The 17,792-nt window shown below is 35.7% G+C and overlaps 2 long non-coding RNA genes across 2 annotated transcripts; one reads left to right on the forward strand and one right to left on the reverse strand.

Annotated features, from left to right (window-relative positions):
• The first annotated feature begins 11,333 nt into the window (after positions 1-11,333).
• Positions 11,334-16,110, forward strand: LOC149784513 (uncharacterized). Its single transcript, XR_016413884.1, has 2 exons — positions 11,334-11,685; positions 15,478-16,110. It is a non-coding gene; the product is annotated as an uncharacterized LOC149784513 (long non-coding RNA).
• On the reverse strand, positions 15,316-16,902 carry LOC149784514 (uncharacterized). Its single transcript, XR_016413883.1, has 3 exons — positions 16,640-16,902; positions 16,248-16,354; positions 15,316-15,713 (listed from the first exon to the last, which is right to left on the reverse strand). It is a non-coding gene; the product is annotated as an uncharacterized LOC149784514 (long non-coding RNA).
• Positions 16,903-17,792: the final 890 nt, after the last annotated feature.

Below are 17,792 nucleotides of genomic sequence, written 5' to 3' on the forward strand. Positions count from 1 at the left end.
GGTCTTCGTAATTCACTGCCTTGTGTATTGCTCCCTCAGTAATCACATGATATATCTATTATGTTACACTCGAATGAAGGGCGATATGTGTTTCCAAATCCTTATAAGAAACGACTTTTTAAATAACTTTCAATGAATTATTTCCTCTGATAATAATTTCATAAAATATATATGTTTAGTTGTAAGTAATTGTATTTTTTACATTTTCTAGTCTCAAGACGAGTTATGGTTTTCCAACAATTTTCCGAATTCTCCAACATCAAACACTTGTCTTTTCTTCCAACCTTAAATGGTTAAATCGTTTTCCAGCTAAATTCCAGCAATACCTTATTTAAGTCCCGGGAATGTTCGAATTGGAGTCCAACCAATCGATGTGCCAGCAATGAAACTACAGAACGTCTAACCTTGGGTATGTACAGCTACATGTAACATGTTTAGGAGTCATTACAGCAAGGCATGGGTGTCTATTTTAGTTTCAGATTTTCAGTTACTTCTGTAACTTTATTAGTGATTATTCTTTAATTATTATTTTTTATCTCAATAAAACTATTAATAATTAACTAGTTTTAAGACACATATATCTAATTTGAACTGTAACTTCAGTGCTTAAATGTTCAACTTAGGTCTATAGTATTATTCTAACATAAGTAATTTATTTACTTTCATATTTGAGATCAGATTCATTTTAGTGAGTTTGAAATATTTATTTAACATATAGTTCCTTTCTAAGAAGATTTTTTTGCAAATCCCAGCTTTATAAATGTAAACGAGTTCGCCTTGACGTTGGGATACATATACAATTGTAAACGTCATTTGAGTGATCATTGACGTCGGTATACACATACAGTTGTAAATTTCATTTGAGTAATCATTGGTGATGTTTTCCCACCATATATGACCTCTTATTAAGCTGGGTATGTAATTGAATGAGTTTATTCTTCTCTTACATACCACGTTTACATTCATGTATATGACATGTAACGAGCTACCGATGAATGACGATAAAACTGATGACACACTGATCACCACGCAAATACTTTCTTTGATCTCAAACAAAACCATCATCAATGCCAACATTAAATTCAAACAGTCAGTACAAAACTAGATGCCACTCTTGACAGTACGCTGTCACTACACCATCATGTAAGGAACATATGCAAGGCTGTATATCAGGAGTTAAGCATTAGCTCCATTAGCGATTGTCTTTTGTTTGATCACACTAAAACTTATGTATTCCTTAGTACTGTAAAGACTTTACTATTGTAGTTCACTTATATATGTTCATTTTAGTATCTTCCACATAAATCTCTTAAATTTCAAAACACAACTGCTCGGATCATCCTAAGAGAACGAAGTACTTATCACACTTGCCCCCTGCTATGCCACCTTTACTAGCTACCCTTTTGATTTAGAATCAAACACACAATATGTTCACTATGCTACATTTATCCGACTGTCCAATACATCTATCCGACCTCACACAATCGAGAAACATACTCTTCTCTATCGAACCAAGCACAGTAATCGTTCACACCGTTAAAACGAAGTCTTACGGATAACGTTCTTTTACATTTCCTGGTCTAGCTACGTGGAACAAAATTGCCATAGATCTAAAACACAATGCCACTGTAATCTCATTCAAGAGTGCTCATAAAACTCATCTATTTCGAATACAGAAGAGCACTGAAGACTTATAAAATGGTTGCTTTCTTACTGTCAGCATGTTGTTGCTTTATAATTTTGTGTCCCTTGTCTTGTAATTATGTATTTGTGTATGTTTTTTTAATCTAATAATAAAGAGCACTTTGAGCTTCGGCGCCTTAAAATGCCCACATTATTATTAATATTTTTATTTTCATTATTATACAAATTGTATGAACTTTGGATGAGAATATTTCTGTCCCTGTATCACACTTATTTCATTCTATATATCACTGGATGCATTTATTTATCTTTAAATATAGATCTTTCTTAGACTGACGAACAGCTGTCTGTTCGTTGTGCGACTATAACTTCCCTGCAGATGCCACATCAACTGGGGCCCCGAGTGGCCGAGTGGTCTAAAGCGCTCTTCGTTACTGATCACTGCCATCTCACCTCTGCGTGGGTTCGAGTCTCGGATTCAGCCAATGTGGATATGTGAGAAAGCTTGCCAGTAGCTTCTCGTGGGTCAGTGGTTTTTCCCGGGTTCTTCCTCCACCATTAATACTGGCCGCCATGTATAGCCTATAGTGCGCTGAAAAATGGCGTTAAACCCTACAACAACAACAACAGCCACATCAACTTCGAGTATTGTCCGTCGAGATGATATCAAGGAACGCAACCCTTTCTTGTACTGGACACAGTCACTGGTCTGGTTGTCTCCCTGTTCATTACAGTCCCTGTAACTCGAAGTTATCATTTTCAGCATGAACTTCAAGAAATAAGTTCATGTGACTGGATGGGACAGAATGCTACACATTATATATCTAGTACTAGATATCACTGTAAAAATGCCACACTCCAGACATCGTAGCGATATGACTATAAAATTGTTATAGCTACGTTAAAGATTCAAAACACCACCACCACCACACACACACGGCGTACTGGTACGTCGGTAGTTTCTGTCAGTAATGAGAATCTTGCTACGACTGTAATGATATTGACAGTGTGTTTACATTATTCATGATCAAATAGTTTTCAATATATTATCTTTATTTACAAAAGGGTCGCATCTGTCACAAATTAATGATGTAAATATAATTCCATCTGTGATCCGATGATCTTTCCAGTTAATGTTTTGGAAGAAAACTGCAGGTTTTAGTATCGGCTCGTCTTATTTTATTTTAATCAGCATGCTTTCTAGAATCGTGTCTTTCAAATTAAATTTTATTGTGTAAGTTTAATCATCTCACTCTAGTTGCAGCTTATACAATAATTAACATCTACATCGCAAATTCGTCTGCAGTTAGGTACTGGCCATTCAATTATCATATAATGTGGTGTTAGTTTGCTATAAATTAGAGCTAGATATATTTTTCTCAGTTATTGACAGACGAAATGAAACAAAATATACCAGGCTCATGCATAATATTGAACAGTTGGCCACTAATATAACTGAATTATACCGTAGTACGTATCGCGGTAGGTTGAGAAATACCGCGGTATACCGTGGTAAAAACTTTATACCACGGTATTCCACGGTACAACATATTTCGCGGTACCCAGCTCTAGTCCTTTAAATAGTAGCTCCAGCCCCCACACACTCTCCTTATTCACATCATCAAATTCTTTAAATAAATATTAATCACAATTCAAAAAAAAAATTAATTCAAATGCAAAAACAAACGGTACGAAAGATGGTGGCAGAAGGTGCAAACATGAGATACACAAGTTCAGGTGCACTTAAAGTTTGCCACACGAAAGTACACCGTGTATTGTGGCCTAATATAGAAGCTGCCAAGTAAGCACGATACCACACCAGATATCATTTTTCTAAACTAATGTTCGTACAGCAGCATAAGGTTCACACATCAGAAAGCTCAGAATGTCATCGTGGTATACAATTCGCATACACTCCAGCTTGTTTGTACCCTTCCCATCGAGTTTAAAAACGAAAAATATCAAGGATATTACAAAATTCAAAAAACTTCGTCATTTCTTTGATTGATTAATAATTGCTAACCTACTGGCGCTCTGGGATCCTTAACATTGTCAACATATTGACATTTCAACGCAAACAAAAGCTCCCGATTTAAACAAGCCGAAAGACAACTCATTGTCCATTTCTGATTTTCAGAAAAGTCAATTTCAATAAACCCTTTGTCATCTGTGTTCAATATTCGCAATGTCTAGTTATAATAATTTTAAAAGAAATTGAACAAATAAATAGGACGAACTCTTCTATACATGTCTTCAATTAGCTGTAACTATAACATTTACGGAATTGAGATAATCAAAGACGTTGATCTTCATAAAGCAAATGTAGCGACCGTGATGCTAAATAAGCTCCCAACAATTTGGTGTTTGGTATCTCCTGTTGACATTCATGTTGCAACGTATAAAGCAATGAATAAAATTACTGTTTTGTGCATTGTTTATATTCGTGATCCATTCGGATCATTTTCTTAAAAAGGGTTGCGTGGGGTGGGGTGGGCATTACAAACAAATCGAATGGTGTGAGAACATATACTAACTGGATGAAGGTGAGACTTATAAGTTGTACAACCCTACCATACGTATAATGTCACCCAGAACCTATTCGTAGTGATAGGGGACGATATAGCCTCAAGGGGAAAATACATTACAGACCCCCACAGGGACGATATAGCCTCAGCCTTTTGTAGAACTGTGGGAAAAGATTGGGTTTTGTATAGGGACCATAGGAATGGAACAGGTGTGTGACGTCACGCGACTAGATAGTGACAACAATGTAGCAAGGGTCTGAACTGAATACGCACTACTCTATGTAGGGCCAAATACAGAAGATATATTGACATAGACGTATACATATATAACACATACATCAAATAGAGATAGATTAATGAACAACTTAACTACAAAATCGACTGAAAATGTTTAGGCAAGAAAGCAAATTTTTTCGAGGCATATGAGTGGCCCTGAAAAGGGCATATGGGGTTTCTTGGTTTTGTTGTGTTAACATCATTCCTTTAACAAAGAGGACATCCCACAGGTCTTCTTCTCTTAAAAAAATTTAGGCAAGAGAGAAGAATTATCTTTTCGAGGCAATGGATTGGCCATAAAAAGGGCCGTTTAATTTTCTTATAATTTCTCTATTTCTTCCTTCATTTCCATCAGCACCTTATTTTGTTTTGGGCAGGACATTTTTCTTCTTCTTCTTCTTCTTCTTCTTCTTCTTCTTCTTAATCTTATACTCATTATTCTATCTATTTTTAGCTACAACTTGTGGGAAATTCCTTTGGTAAAACCCACTAACTATTTATAAACTCAACTTGTGCGGCGTTCCTGTTTAAAAACCCTAGTATCTAATTATAGATACAACCTGTGGAAAAAACAAGTCTATATGTATAGTCTCAAAATTGCCAGCTTCAATGACATCACTGTACTGGACACTAGGAGAATAATGGCAACAGTGTTGCAAGTGGCTGATCTGAATACGCGCTACTGTATGTAGGTAGGTAGGTGAAATGTATTTGATAGGGATAAAGAGTTTTATAGAGACAAACAAAGACCAATACATACAACACAAACAAACCTACGCGATCAACATACACACAAACAAAAACGCATACACAAAACACAGAAAGAAGAAGAAAAAATAAACCCCAAATATACTATCCACACAGAGGGAAGGGGAAAACAAAATATACTATCCACAGAGAGGGAAGGAGACATAAATATTATCTACTATCCACACAAACGTAGACGAATGCATAAAACCTCCAAATATAATATCCACACCAACATACGCCAACGCATACAAACACACACTCTAGTATCCACACAAACGTACTCGCATACATACAAAACCAAATATGCAATCCACACAAACGTATGCGAAAGCATACAAGCACAATATCTACCATCCACACAAGGGAAGAAGAAAAAAAAACAATTATACTATCCACACAAATGTACGCGTGCACACAAACACATAAATATAGGAATGCACACATACACCACGAGGGAAGGAGAATAAACAAACCCAAATATACTATCCACACAAACGTACGAGCGAACACACACACACCATAGAGGGAAGAAGCAAAAACACACCCACCCCCAATATACTATCCACACAAACCTATGCGAACGCATAGAAACACAATATCTACTATCCGCACAAACGTACGCGAACGCATACAAACATATACTCTACTGTCCACACAGAAGGGAAGGGTAAATCACTATACTATTCACACAAACGTACGCGGACGCATACAAACACACACACTCATAATCACATCAGGAAATGAATGAGCGTTTCTAGTTACACTACTCTACACTGATACCTATTGGCATTTTAAATATTCTTTTTTCTAGAGATCTGGGTAGCCCTGAAAAGCTCTGTTTTTGTGGATGAAGATTATGGCAATCTTTTATTGTCTAAGACTGCGTTCTCGTCTGGCTGCAGGCTTTCACACAGGATAGGGTCTGCTTCTTCGAAAAGAGAAGAACTCTTTCCTGTCCACACTGCATTCGACAAAACATCTTGTCTGGTCCCTGCTGTTGTTGCTGATGCTCTCTCTGCTTCTGAAGTCTATAAATCTCCGTCCATTCTTCTTTCACCTTCTTGATTTCCTCTCTGAAGACATCTTCCATCAGATATTCGGCCACTTCAGCATCCTGACGTTCATTATTTCTTCAGGTTTGAGCATCAGGCTTTTCCTGACACGATGCAAATGCACGTAGGCTTCGTTTAGTTTATTTAAATTAAAAGGCATCTTCCTAGGTGAAAGAGTCAACAATGAATGTCAGACTATAGACTGCCTCGCTTTAAATATGTCAGGCGCAAACGTGATAGAAAACATCTCTACGATTGCTTGTTGAGTCGGAATACTATCGAGTTGAGTTTCGGGTGAGGGATAGAGAGATGTCAAAGAGCATGTATAATATAAAAATTGAAAACAAACGACAGACATTTTTGTTTCAAAACACAAGATTTTTTTTATTCAAACAACTAACAACTAACTACCAACAATTAACCATGAAACATTTTTCAATCAAACGAACAAATCAATTTTAAAACAAATAAAGTACTTTTAGCAAGGTTGACAGCGCTGCAAAGTCAAGTGAGATTTCCACTGAAAGAAGTTATTGGGCCATTGATGTACAATACGTTTCCTAGCTAAAGACAAGATATATCAATAATGGTCACAAAATAATCGATCTACTTTGTCATCGTATCTAGAAGAGTGAAGATGAAAATAAGTCACTAACTGTTTTAAAGAATATCCAAGACTACGTTGATGAAGAAAATACACACACTGATGTCCACACACCATGGAATCTGTGCCTTTTATGTTCACATTATAAAATGGTATCATCTTGGCATTTCTTCTCATAAAGTCTATGATATCGTCTTCCAAAGGTAGCAATCCATACGAATCAGAAATACTCCACACAATCCTTTTCAAGGAAGTAGACGGCTACCCAGTGGGTTCCTGGGAGATGAATGCCGTCCGTGTTGATGACGTCAGCTGGATTGTCTTGAGGTTCGTAATGAAGCAGTTTATCTTTATCACACACCACTGGATTCCAAGAAGCCGTGTACGAACTGTTCTTCAAAAGACAATAAATTTCCCAGGTATCCACTTTTTGTGTTATTGTTTTTGTCTTGTTTATTTCACAGGTAATAATAAGTCATCAATTCCATCGTGGCATTTTGCTTGACATTCTATGACAAGTAACCGTTTCGTTGCTTCGTGTCCGCATTCTGGGTCATGAGAGCGTCGATGTGATGGATCTCTAGAGCCATCAGTGGAGGGGAGGAATGATCACGCAAGTCTTTATACCACTGATGCAATATTGCTTCTTCCAAGATGAGACTCCAAGCTTCATCCAGATACTCGTCCAAGTTTTCTTCTTGACTCGTTAATAGACATTTGCCATGTTGAATTTGACTGGGATGATCGTTTTGACATCCATAGCAATCTTTCTTAATCAATTCCGTAATTTTATCCCTCAGGTGTTTGGAAAAACAGGAGACTAAATGTTGTAATTGTTCTGGCCATCTGGACCTGATCACCACGTCCTCTTCGTCTTCGTCTTGAAAGAGGGATAGAGTTGGGCTTACTCAGGTCAGACCCTTGCTACATTGTTGCCAATATCCAGTACACTGACGTCATCCACCTGTTCCATTCATATTGTTCCTATACTAAACCCTATTGTTCCCATTGAGGCCACATCGTCCCAGGGTGTACTGGAAAAGGTTGAGGCTATATCGTCCCACGGGTGTCTGTAATGTATTTTTCCACTGAGGCTATATCGTCCCCTATCACTACTCATATTACACCATTAGGTGCACAGCCATGTCCATTGACTCTAGCCTACTATTTGCACTAGCCTATCGTAAGATGAGTAATCAAAGGAATTTATGGTTGAGTGTATCAATCACAACATTCTCTGGAGATAATCAGATTTCTATGTTTAAAATATTATTTCTACATTATCATACTATCTCATGATTTTTGTATCCTTAATACAAGAGCTCTCTGAGCAATGGTGGGTTATCGGAAGATGTAAATATAGATAGTAATAAAATTGTATACCTGAACACTACGAAAATAGATTAAATCTGTCAAACTAGTCATTGTTTCCTTCATAGCAGCAGTGCGTAGAAACCGGATAGAACTCTCACTACACCACAAAAAAAAGTGATCAAATATGCATTTTCCTTTTTTCTGTCTTTGATAATGCAAAGTTACTATCATTGATATCCATTTTCCTGGTTGTAGTATTAATAATAACTATTATCAGTGAATTTCTTCTTTTCATCTTTATATCATACTAATTAAGAATGAAAATCACACATATGTGTGTTAAGTAAGAGTTAAGAATGACAGAAAAACACACCTGTGTTAAGACTGAGTGACAGAAAACTACAACTGTGTTAAGTATGAGTGAATGAAAACATGAAAACAACACCTAACTATTAAGTATGAGTGACAGAAACCCACACCTAACTGTGCTAAGTATGAGTGACTGAAATCCACACTAGTGTTAATTATGAATGAAAGAAAACCACACCTAAATGTGTGTATGAGAGACAGAAAACCACACATAATTGTGTCAAGTATGAGTGACACAAATAATATTAGCTATTAAACGTCACCATCAAAAATAAAAAAACTACATCAAATAATCTCACATATGTTCCCAAGTACGAGTGACAGCAACAACAGTAACACTAAACAATACGTTACGACTGTATAATTAACGTACGTCACGACGTAGCTAAAGGCTACGTCCAAAGTTAATGTTGTAATTTCATGTCATTCACAGCGAAGATATGTACGTTTCAGCTGTTATAAATTTTTCCGATGTTCTCGAAGATGCTTCACAAATGAATACAGTTCTAGTACCGAATATTGCACCAGCCTGCCAGGAGAGGATAGTGCAAGTTTTATGAAGTTTATTTCAATATCAATTGAAAATACTAAGAACCAAAATATAAAATTACTAACGCGTCATAACAGTTTTTTTTTGTGGCAGTCAGTCCATACCTTTTGAGAAGGGAAATTAAAATGTATACGGTATATATCTTAATTTATCACGACGTAATGAAATAATATAATAGTTCTTATTTGAAATGTTTGACCTCTGTGCATTTTTGTAAAAATCTATTATAATATCTTACATTATGTTTTGGTCGAAATGAAATGATTACCACTAGCAATGGTACTCTTCTTGATAGCACTAGCAATGGTACTATTCTTGATAGCAATGGTACTCTTCTTTATAGCAATAGCAATGGTACTCTTCTTGATAGCAATAGGAGTATGATGGATAAGAATAAATAACAACGAAACACGAGAAATGCAACTCTGTGAGGTAAACATTGTAATACAATGCATTAGTCATGCTACCATTTCACAAGCATTTCATGTACGTGCCTTTATTTGTTTTGCTCATTTGTTATGCTTGCACTGCACACACGCACGCAAGCGCAAGCAAATACATTCATACATACATACATACATACACACACATACATACATACATACATACATACATACATACATAAATACATACATACATACACATACATACATACATACATAAATACACATACATACATACATACATACATACACATACATACATACATACACATACATACATACATACATACATACATACATACATACATACACATACATACATACACATACATACATACATACACATACATACACATACATACATACATACATACACACATACATACATACATACATACATACATACATACATACATACATAATGCAAGCAAATACATACATACACACATACATACATACATACATACATACATACATACATAATGCAAGCAAATACATACATACATACATACATACATACATACATACATACATACATACATACATACATACTCATTATCACCAAATTTATCTCGTGGGGAAATTTAATCCACGCATGATCACGATCACATTAACGCTTAGAAAATGTGACACTTTGAAAGCCATAGTGGAGATAAGAAAAAAAATAATTAGGAAGTGTACCTGTCTAACGCAATGAATTAAACATGCCAAATCTTTTCAACGAATAAAAATAGTTCATCTTTAACACGTGAAACCTATGAATATCAACCCGATATCTAAAAATGATTACGATTCCCCCACCCTCGTAGTACACAATAACTTTTCTTAAACCGTAAAAACACAAGTATTATAATCATTAAATAGATGTCTAAATTATTGTGGTTCCAAATCTTTACTTACACGAAATAATCCTCATTATTATAAGCATATTCCTGCACAGTCAAGAAATTATTTTCAAACATGCATGCAAATGACTGCGATTAACGAAAACAGTTCTGGGGCCCCGAGTGGCCGAGTGGCCTAAAGCGCTCATCGCTACGGTTCACTGCCATCTCTGCATGGGTTCGAATCTTGGGTTCGGCCAGTGTGGGTACGTGAGAAAGCTTGCCAATAGCTTCTCGTGGGTCGGTGATTCCTACAGGGGTTTTCCCCGGTTCTTCCTACACTATTTATACTGGCCGCCCTGTATCTTGTGCTGAAAATGGCGTTAAACCTTAAAACAACAACAAGAAAAACTTTGATCCGACCAAGACTCGATTTCCATTTTAAACAAGTTGTCTCAATAGGTCACAGTGGTTTTATTTATCTTCGACCTATTTATGGAATGTGTATGTGCGTGTGTGCGTGTGATTTGGATTTTTAACATATTGAATAAACTACATGATTAATAGTAGTGTGGTTTAAGCCGTCCAAATAGAAGTGAATTTATTTTCCTAAATCTTTGATAAATATTAAATAAATAAGCCTCATACATTTATAATAAGTTCATTTATATTACTACATACTTTATTTTACGCTAAAGTACATATATACTGGGCTTGGGATATGCAAGATTCATAGTATCAAATAAAAAAATATTCTTCGGTTTTCATGATTACAAACGGATTTAAGCATAGTGGATGAACAAGAATGTTTTAAAATTTTGTTTTACTTTTTTTTTAAATCCCATGCATACCGACCACGTAAAAAGCATGTTATATCGTCTTATAAAATTGAACTCATTACTTCGTGCAAAGCCTGACGTGTGTTCCTGCACGACTTCCCCACTTGGTAAAAGGTAATAGTTGGGTTTATAAGCACCTGCAAGTAAGGTAATGGCTGACAAATACAAAATATATTTTTGTTTGGACTGATATTCAAGATGCTGTTGGTGAAGTTTCGTTGTGGCCAGTTTATATTATAAGACATTTATTTTGGACTCGACGACGTACCCATTTCCAACGAATGTCGGTTTATAAATTTGCCTACGTGAATTGACTAAATTCTGAAGTATTAGTTGAGTGAGCCCGGCTGCTAACTCGTGGAGGTGACGTAACTGCCTATCTTCATGTTGAAGGTCTTTTCCCATTATTTCGACAAGAAATTGTACATTATATGCTTGCAACTTCACCCGAACTGATAATGCGACTTCATGGGCACAAAAATGAAAGAAACGGAGGTATTGTTTTTCCTGTACAATTATGTTGCTTCAAAATCCAATGATTTATCGTACACTAATTATCTACTGGGGGGTGTGTGCATTGTTTGATATTGTAGTCCCTAAATTTCCTATGCGTATTGATATACAGAGAGAACTTTAAAGGTCCTCCTAAACAACGGTTCTCTTAACTCGCGGTCATCGTAAACGGCGATTCTCTTGAATCGCAGGTCTTTTTTTATTAGGTATCATTACCGATTCAATATCGGGTCCAAGTTAAAATGGACATTTGTTGCTGAAAGGCTGAGTTTTACTTCAGTTTAATATTGAGTAACTATTCTTAAAATAAACTCAGAACCGTTATCTAATACATTGCCTCTTTTGGCACAAAAACGTAATAGGTAATCGTGGCATTGTCTATCGTTAACGTTTGAGTGCATTTGAATACCATAAGACAGCATGGCATGCACCCTGTCGGAAAGGCATTTCTATCGAGCGAGGATTGACCCCCCCCCCCTTTTACTGTTTCTATTTTGCTTCCTGAAACGTTTTACATTTTTCTTATTCAAGCTCACGATTCTCTTGTCCAACATTGTTGACACAATCAATTCAGGCCAAAAATTTAAGATAGGCTTCAGGGGCCGAATTATACTCCGAATAGAGAAAAATTACCTCAGTACCCCCCCCCCCCCATTTTCGAAAATAGCCCCGCAGAAACGTAAACGCACAAAAACCTGCAACATCAAGAACCTACCGTAACAAAATGTTAATACAAATAGAATTAAATTGTTGGAAGATTTCTCCCCCAAAGCTGCACACTCACACCTCCCCTACCACTTTTTCTTTTTTCATTAACGTCCTTAAGTTCGAAGACTCTTTAAAGCTTGAAACGGAGGAAGATGTCAAAGACAGAACTAACATCATGCGATCAAGAACTTAACAAGTTTATAATTAAATCGGGCAATAGATGTATTCCTGCTATTTTATAATATACCTTGGCATTTTCAATTTGTAGGAAAGATGTATTTCTTGTCGTATTTGGTATTTGTATGTGCTTAACGTTAGGCAAATCAGACTCCAATAAACATGTAGTAAAATATGACGTGTTATGAATCTGGGATATCTTGAACAGTACATTAAAAAGTCGGTCGTTATTTATTAAAGATAGATTAAAAAATCTGAATTAAATTAGACAAAAAATAAATCCTGCCTGACTAACTTAAGTTTTCTATTTCAAAACACTGCAGATCCAGGATGGATTGAGGTAACTGCAGTACATCTATGAAAACTAGGGGAAACATTAACAATATGCAAGAATAACAGTTGATTCACTGTGAAGTGAAACAAGCGAATGAACCTTTTTAAGATGTTTCCATTCATTTACAAAGCGATAGAGAAACAAATGTAATCTCACTTTTCATCTATTACGGATTTGTATAAAACGGTACATGGATATATTAGCTGTTCATATGTTCAATGTCACTAACGTAATATTCAAGAGAATCACAACTCATGAATAATAAACACTATTAATTGTATTGTAGTAATATTTTATGGTATGGCACAACATGACACGATGTGGTAAGAATTTCCATTGCCATTGAAACTAATTCTGCTTACGTCACGACCGTACTTGCTACTTATTCAGTTTCTACCGTTGGGCAAACATTACAATTAGGCGTTATTATGATTTTGTTATGAAACCAACGGTGCATTTCAACACAGTACAAAATTTGTGACAACGTGATCAGTTCAAAAAGCTAAATGAAAACTACCATTCAAAATTGATCGACTAGCAATAATTCGAAAATCAAATAAACTTGTGCAATATCCCCCAATATAGCTATGATACCAAAATTGTTTTGTTATATGCCAGATCTAAAATTTGATATAACCTTTCCTTAACATTACACAGTAGTCTCTAAATTCCAGTTCCCATTAACAATTAGCGGGGCCCCGAGTGGCCGAGTGGTCTAAAGCGCTCTCCATTACAGATCACTGCCATCTCACCTGTCTGCGTGGGTTCGAGTCTAGGATTCGGCCAATGTGGGTATGTGAGAAAGCTTGCCAGTAGGTTCTCATGGGTCGGTGGTTCTTCCCGGGGTTTTACCGGGTTCTTCTCCACCATTAATACTGGCCGCCATACATAGCCTATCATGTGCTGAAAAATGGCGTTAAATCCCACAACAACAACAACAATTAGCATAACCTGCGATTTCGAACTCAAATTGTAATTTGCCTAAATATTGTACAAAACCTATTTTACATGCATCTTAGCAAGAGTTATGTAACTTTTCAGAAGGATGTTCAGTATAATTCTGATAATATTATAGCTCAACAAATTGGGACCTGTAACCTGGATAAATACAAAATACAAAACCTATCTCCCAAACCTATGTATAACTCTGCGTGGGCGGCGGGGGGAGTGCGTGTGGGTGTGTACCATGTGGACGCTCGAATGTTCCATAGTCTTTAATCTCTCGGTACTGTTATTGTTCATGGCAAAAGCTTGTAGGTTCGATCGCCATAGAGCAAGTGCTCGTTTATTGAGAAACGAGTGAATTCGACATTGTGGTATTTTCGTACATACACAATGTAACTAGTGTTAATATTCTATTTGGGACATATATGTAACATCCCTTAGTCTGTATCCAATGTATTCATATTACTATATGAATCTTATCAATAACAACTTATCGATGATTAATATGCACACCTCGATCAAATAGTAACATTCTGACAAGTAACAAAAGCTAAATAACCGTTTAAGAATAATATCTAGTCTATGAAGAATAGCAACCTTCCCATCAAGATCAATATATACCTATCCATGTGTATACATGCTATGAATATTAAACAAATTAAACATTCAGACGGCTAACGTTCTAGCGTCGACATGTTTATACAAGTTATACCCTCATGCAAATATAATTGATTACGAGTGAATTAAAGCGAAATATTCATGATTTCGCATTGTAAAACTCGAACGTGCTGACCTACGATATTCTAAGAATTACCCAAAACTAAAGATAGTACAATTTGGGATTAAAACTTTCGAGGAACATTGAATGAAGTTATCCAAGAACATGCTTATTAATACAGCTCGAATGTTAATTGAAGATGTACCTATTATGTAATGATGGCTAATAGCATACAAACGTGTATATATGCAGACGTATAGGCAGACAGTGACAGGCTCTGAATTATATCGACAGATCCAGACAGGCGGACATGTACTTAAATTCATCAATATATGTACAACTATGTAGATAAATCAATCGATCTAGTTTTGCAAAAGAAATCAAAGCAGAACATAAACTCTTTTCATATTAAGAGGATTGGTGAGGTGGTTGGTGTGGTCTGTTACAGAATGTGATTGTGCTGTCCTAACTTGTGCATATCCCCGTTGACCATGGCCATAAAGAAATCGATAAAGGAATTTTAAAACAAATGGCCAAAGATGTATTTAAAGATGCATGCATATATAAATGCATGTTCTTTTGGATTGCTTAAATAACGGAAAGGTGTGAACCTAAGATACGGATAGACCGACATATTCATGGATTAAGTTAGCTTGTTGGTTTAATAAATTGTGAAAGAACATCCAACATGGTTGAGGTACAGTAGTGACTGAAATAATGAACGCCAAACTTAGTGCTTTTAATTTATTTTAGAATTATCGAACGGACGAAGCAGAGACAAAACAGAATTCTAGCCCAAAGAATGTAAATTTCCATTTTTTCAATTTAAACTTTTAAACAAATCAAAACTTTCTTAAACATTGACTTTTATATCACTTTCCCTATTTTACAGATGAGGTACGACTCGCTTGGCATTTTAGGGAATGTCATGGATTCTTGACAGGAACCCAGTCGCTGCTGTTCGCACACGCTTGTAAATTTTGAAACCAGACTTGGGTCACATGCTTGCCAAACTCTTCGAGAACTGCGTGATACGCTCCAAATCTTGTCCATCAGAGTTACTATTCAAAGTTCCATTTTCCTGAACTTAGATTTGTCCTCGCACAAAGTTTGCACTCTTGTAGCCTTCTGCGCAGTTTAATAAAAAAATAATAAAGTAATAAAATTAATAATAATAATATCTTATAACAGAAGACCGGGACTGTACTTTAATTGTACATTGCATACAATACATTTTCATTTTCTTAATGTGGACAGGTGTAGTTATTAAAGCATCAGCAGCAAAGTATACAGCTTTGATTTCTATCCAGAGACATAAAATGTAACCATATATTGAAATTTAAACAAACGCAAATAACAACATTCTTATATCAAAAGTAATATGAAAGACTAAGCTCGAATCGGTAAAGAAATATGGTGTAAAAATCGAATTACTGTATGTTCAGGCATTTTAAAACTTAATGCGACAATAAATGTATTGTAGGCATTTTAAAACTTCATGCGACAATAAATGTATTGCACCTGTCGCTTAACTTCTTGTGCATAAAAGATCCTTAACACAAAAACAACGGCAATACCTACCATTAGCACACCACCAACACAATGTTGCAAATTGTACATGGCATAAGAGTAGGGAAAAAAATATTCAAAATAAATATTTACATGGTTCAATTTTGTGGGGTCCTTCTTCATCTGATACTTATTCACGATTCACCCAGTTGGTATATTCATTGATCCTACATCGTATGGAAAACGACGCTCCGAATTGTCTAAAATAAAGAATTGTGCAATAAAATAAATAAAAAATAAAACAGAAAACCAAGATTATATCTAATGGTGGCATCTATAATTTCCATATGTATTAATTTGTTAGTCGCGTACTAAATGTATCATTTTCAAAGCAATTTCCTACTTTCCTTGTGATAGAAAGATGTATAGATAACGTACACATTGTATAGTTATCGTATGGATAACGTACCCATTGTATAGTTCTAATTTTAGTTATTGCTTTAATACATATCCATACAAAATATATCTCGTGCTGATAAATATACCTGTAGTAACGAAGTCGGCAATAAATGTTGTCTTCTTTGCGAAGTTTCTTGTCGTAGGTTGTCCGATGGGTATTTTTCCCCTGCAGTATACTCGGTCAGATTTTACTACCGGATCAATCTGTCATTGCTCACTGTGAATCCTCGCCAATACACACTATAACGCTCAAATTGTAAAGAATACAAAATTGAACACCAAGAATGCCTAAATGTGACTCTTGTAAAACTACCAAAAGGAGAAAGGTAAACTCTAAAAATAGACCTGGACTACATATTAGCACACGTGTACTTGTCTTGAAACTGGCATACTCCTGAGACGGTTTTACCACCTGCATTTTGTTTTGCATGACAAGATGAAAATTAAGTGACTTAAATTATCATAAAACATGCAATTCATATTAAATTAAATAAAACATTTTCAGCCGTATTCGGTTTACAAGATGTGACGGTACTTGTTTGGTTAGAAAACTGCACAACACAACTATCTATAAATAAAACAGATAAATGTGTATAAATGTGCATATTTCTAAACGTTCACTTTTACCACATAACTATTCTTTAACATTATCCACTGTCGACTGCTTATAATAAACTGTCTGGAATACATGAAATGAGAAACTCGGACTGCTGAATAAAGCAATTGACGGCAGTTATCACAGGTATACTTGACACAGATTACGCCTATTACACGACTAACACTAGCCCGAAGGAATGGACAGAACGTGCAGTGTACATTAACTAAATATGACATAGTTACCTTTAAAATTCTGAAAGCCAAATGTATTGGAAGCTTATAACACGATGTGTACCTTTGAAAAGTGTCATTACAATGAATTATTCGCAAAAGTCTATTATTTTATACGATTTACTATACAATTCTTCTGCTATATTCCTTGTCCTGACTTGTGCATATACAACTAAAAGCTGGCACGGGCCTCGAGTGGGGAAAATGTGTTTTGCCTTGAAGGACTCGCGGTACTAACTCAACTCCAATGGCAAACATATGAAAACACCTTCATATTCAAAATTCAATAACTTAAAATTTCTGGGTCCTCATGATGAGACCTATAATTCACCATGAACGACTAACCTTGGTGCAAGCTTATGTGTGGAGAACACCATATGAGCCGCGGCATTTTGTTTATCTACATGTGCA

Source organism: Sinohyriopsis cumingii, chromosome 14, assembly GCF_028554795.1.
Source record: "Sinohyriopsis cumingii isolate HCF-2022 chromosome 14, ASM2855479v2, whole genome shotgun sequence".
Lineage (NCBI taxonomy): Eukaryota > Metazoa > Mollusca > Bivalvia > Unionida > Unionidae > Sinohyriopsis > Sinohyriopsis cumingii.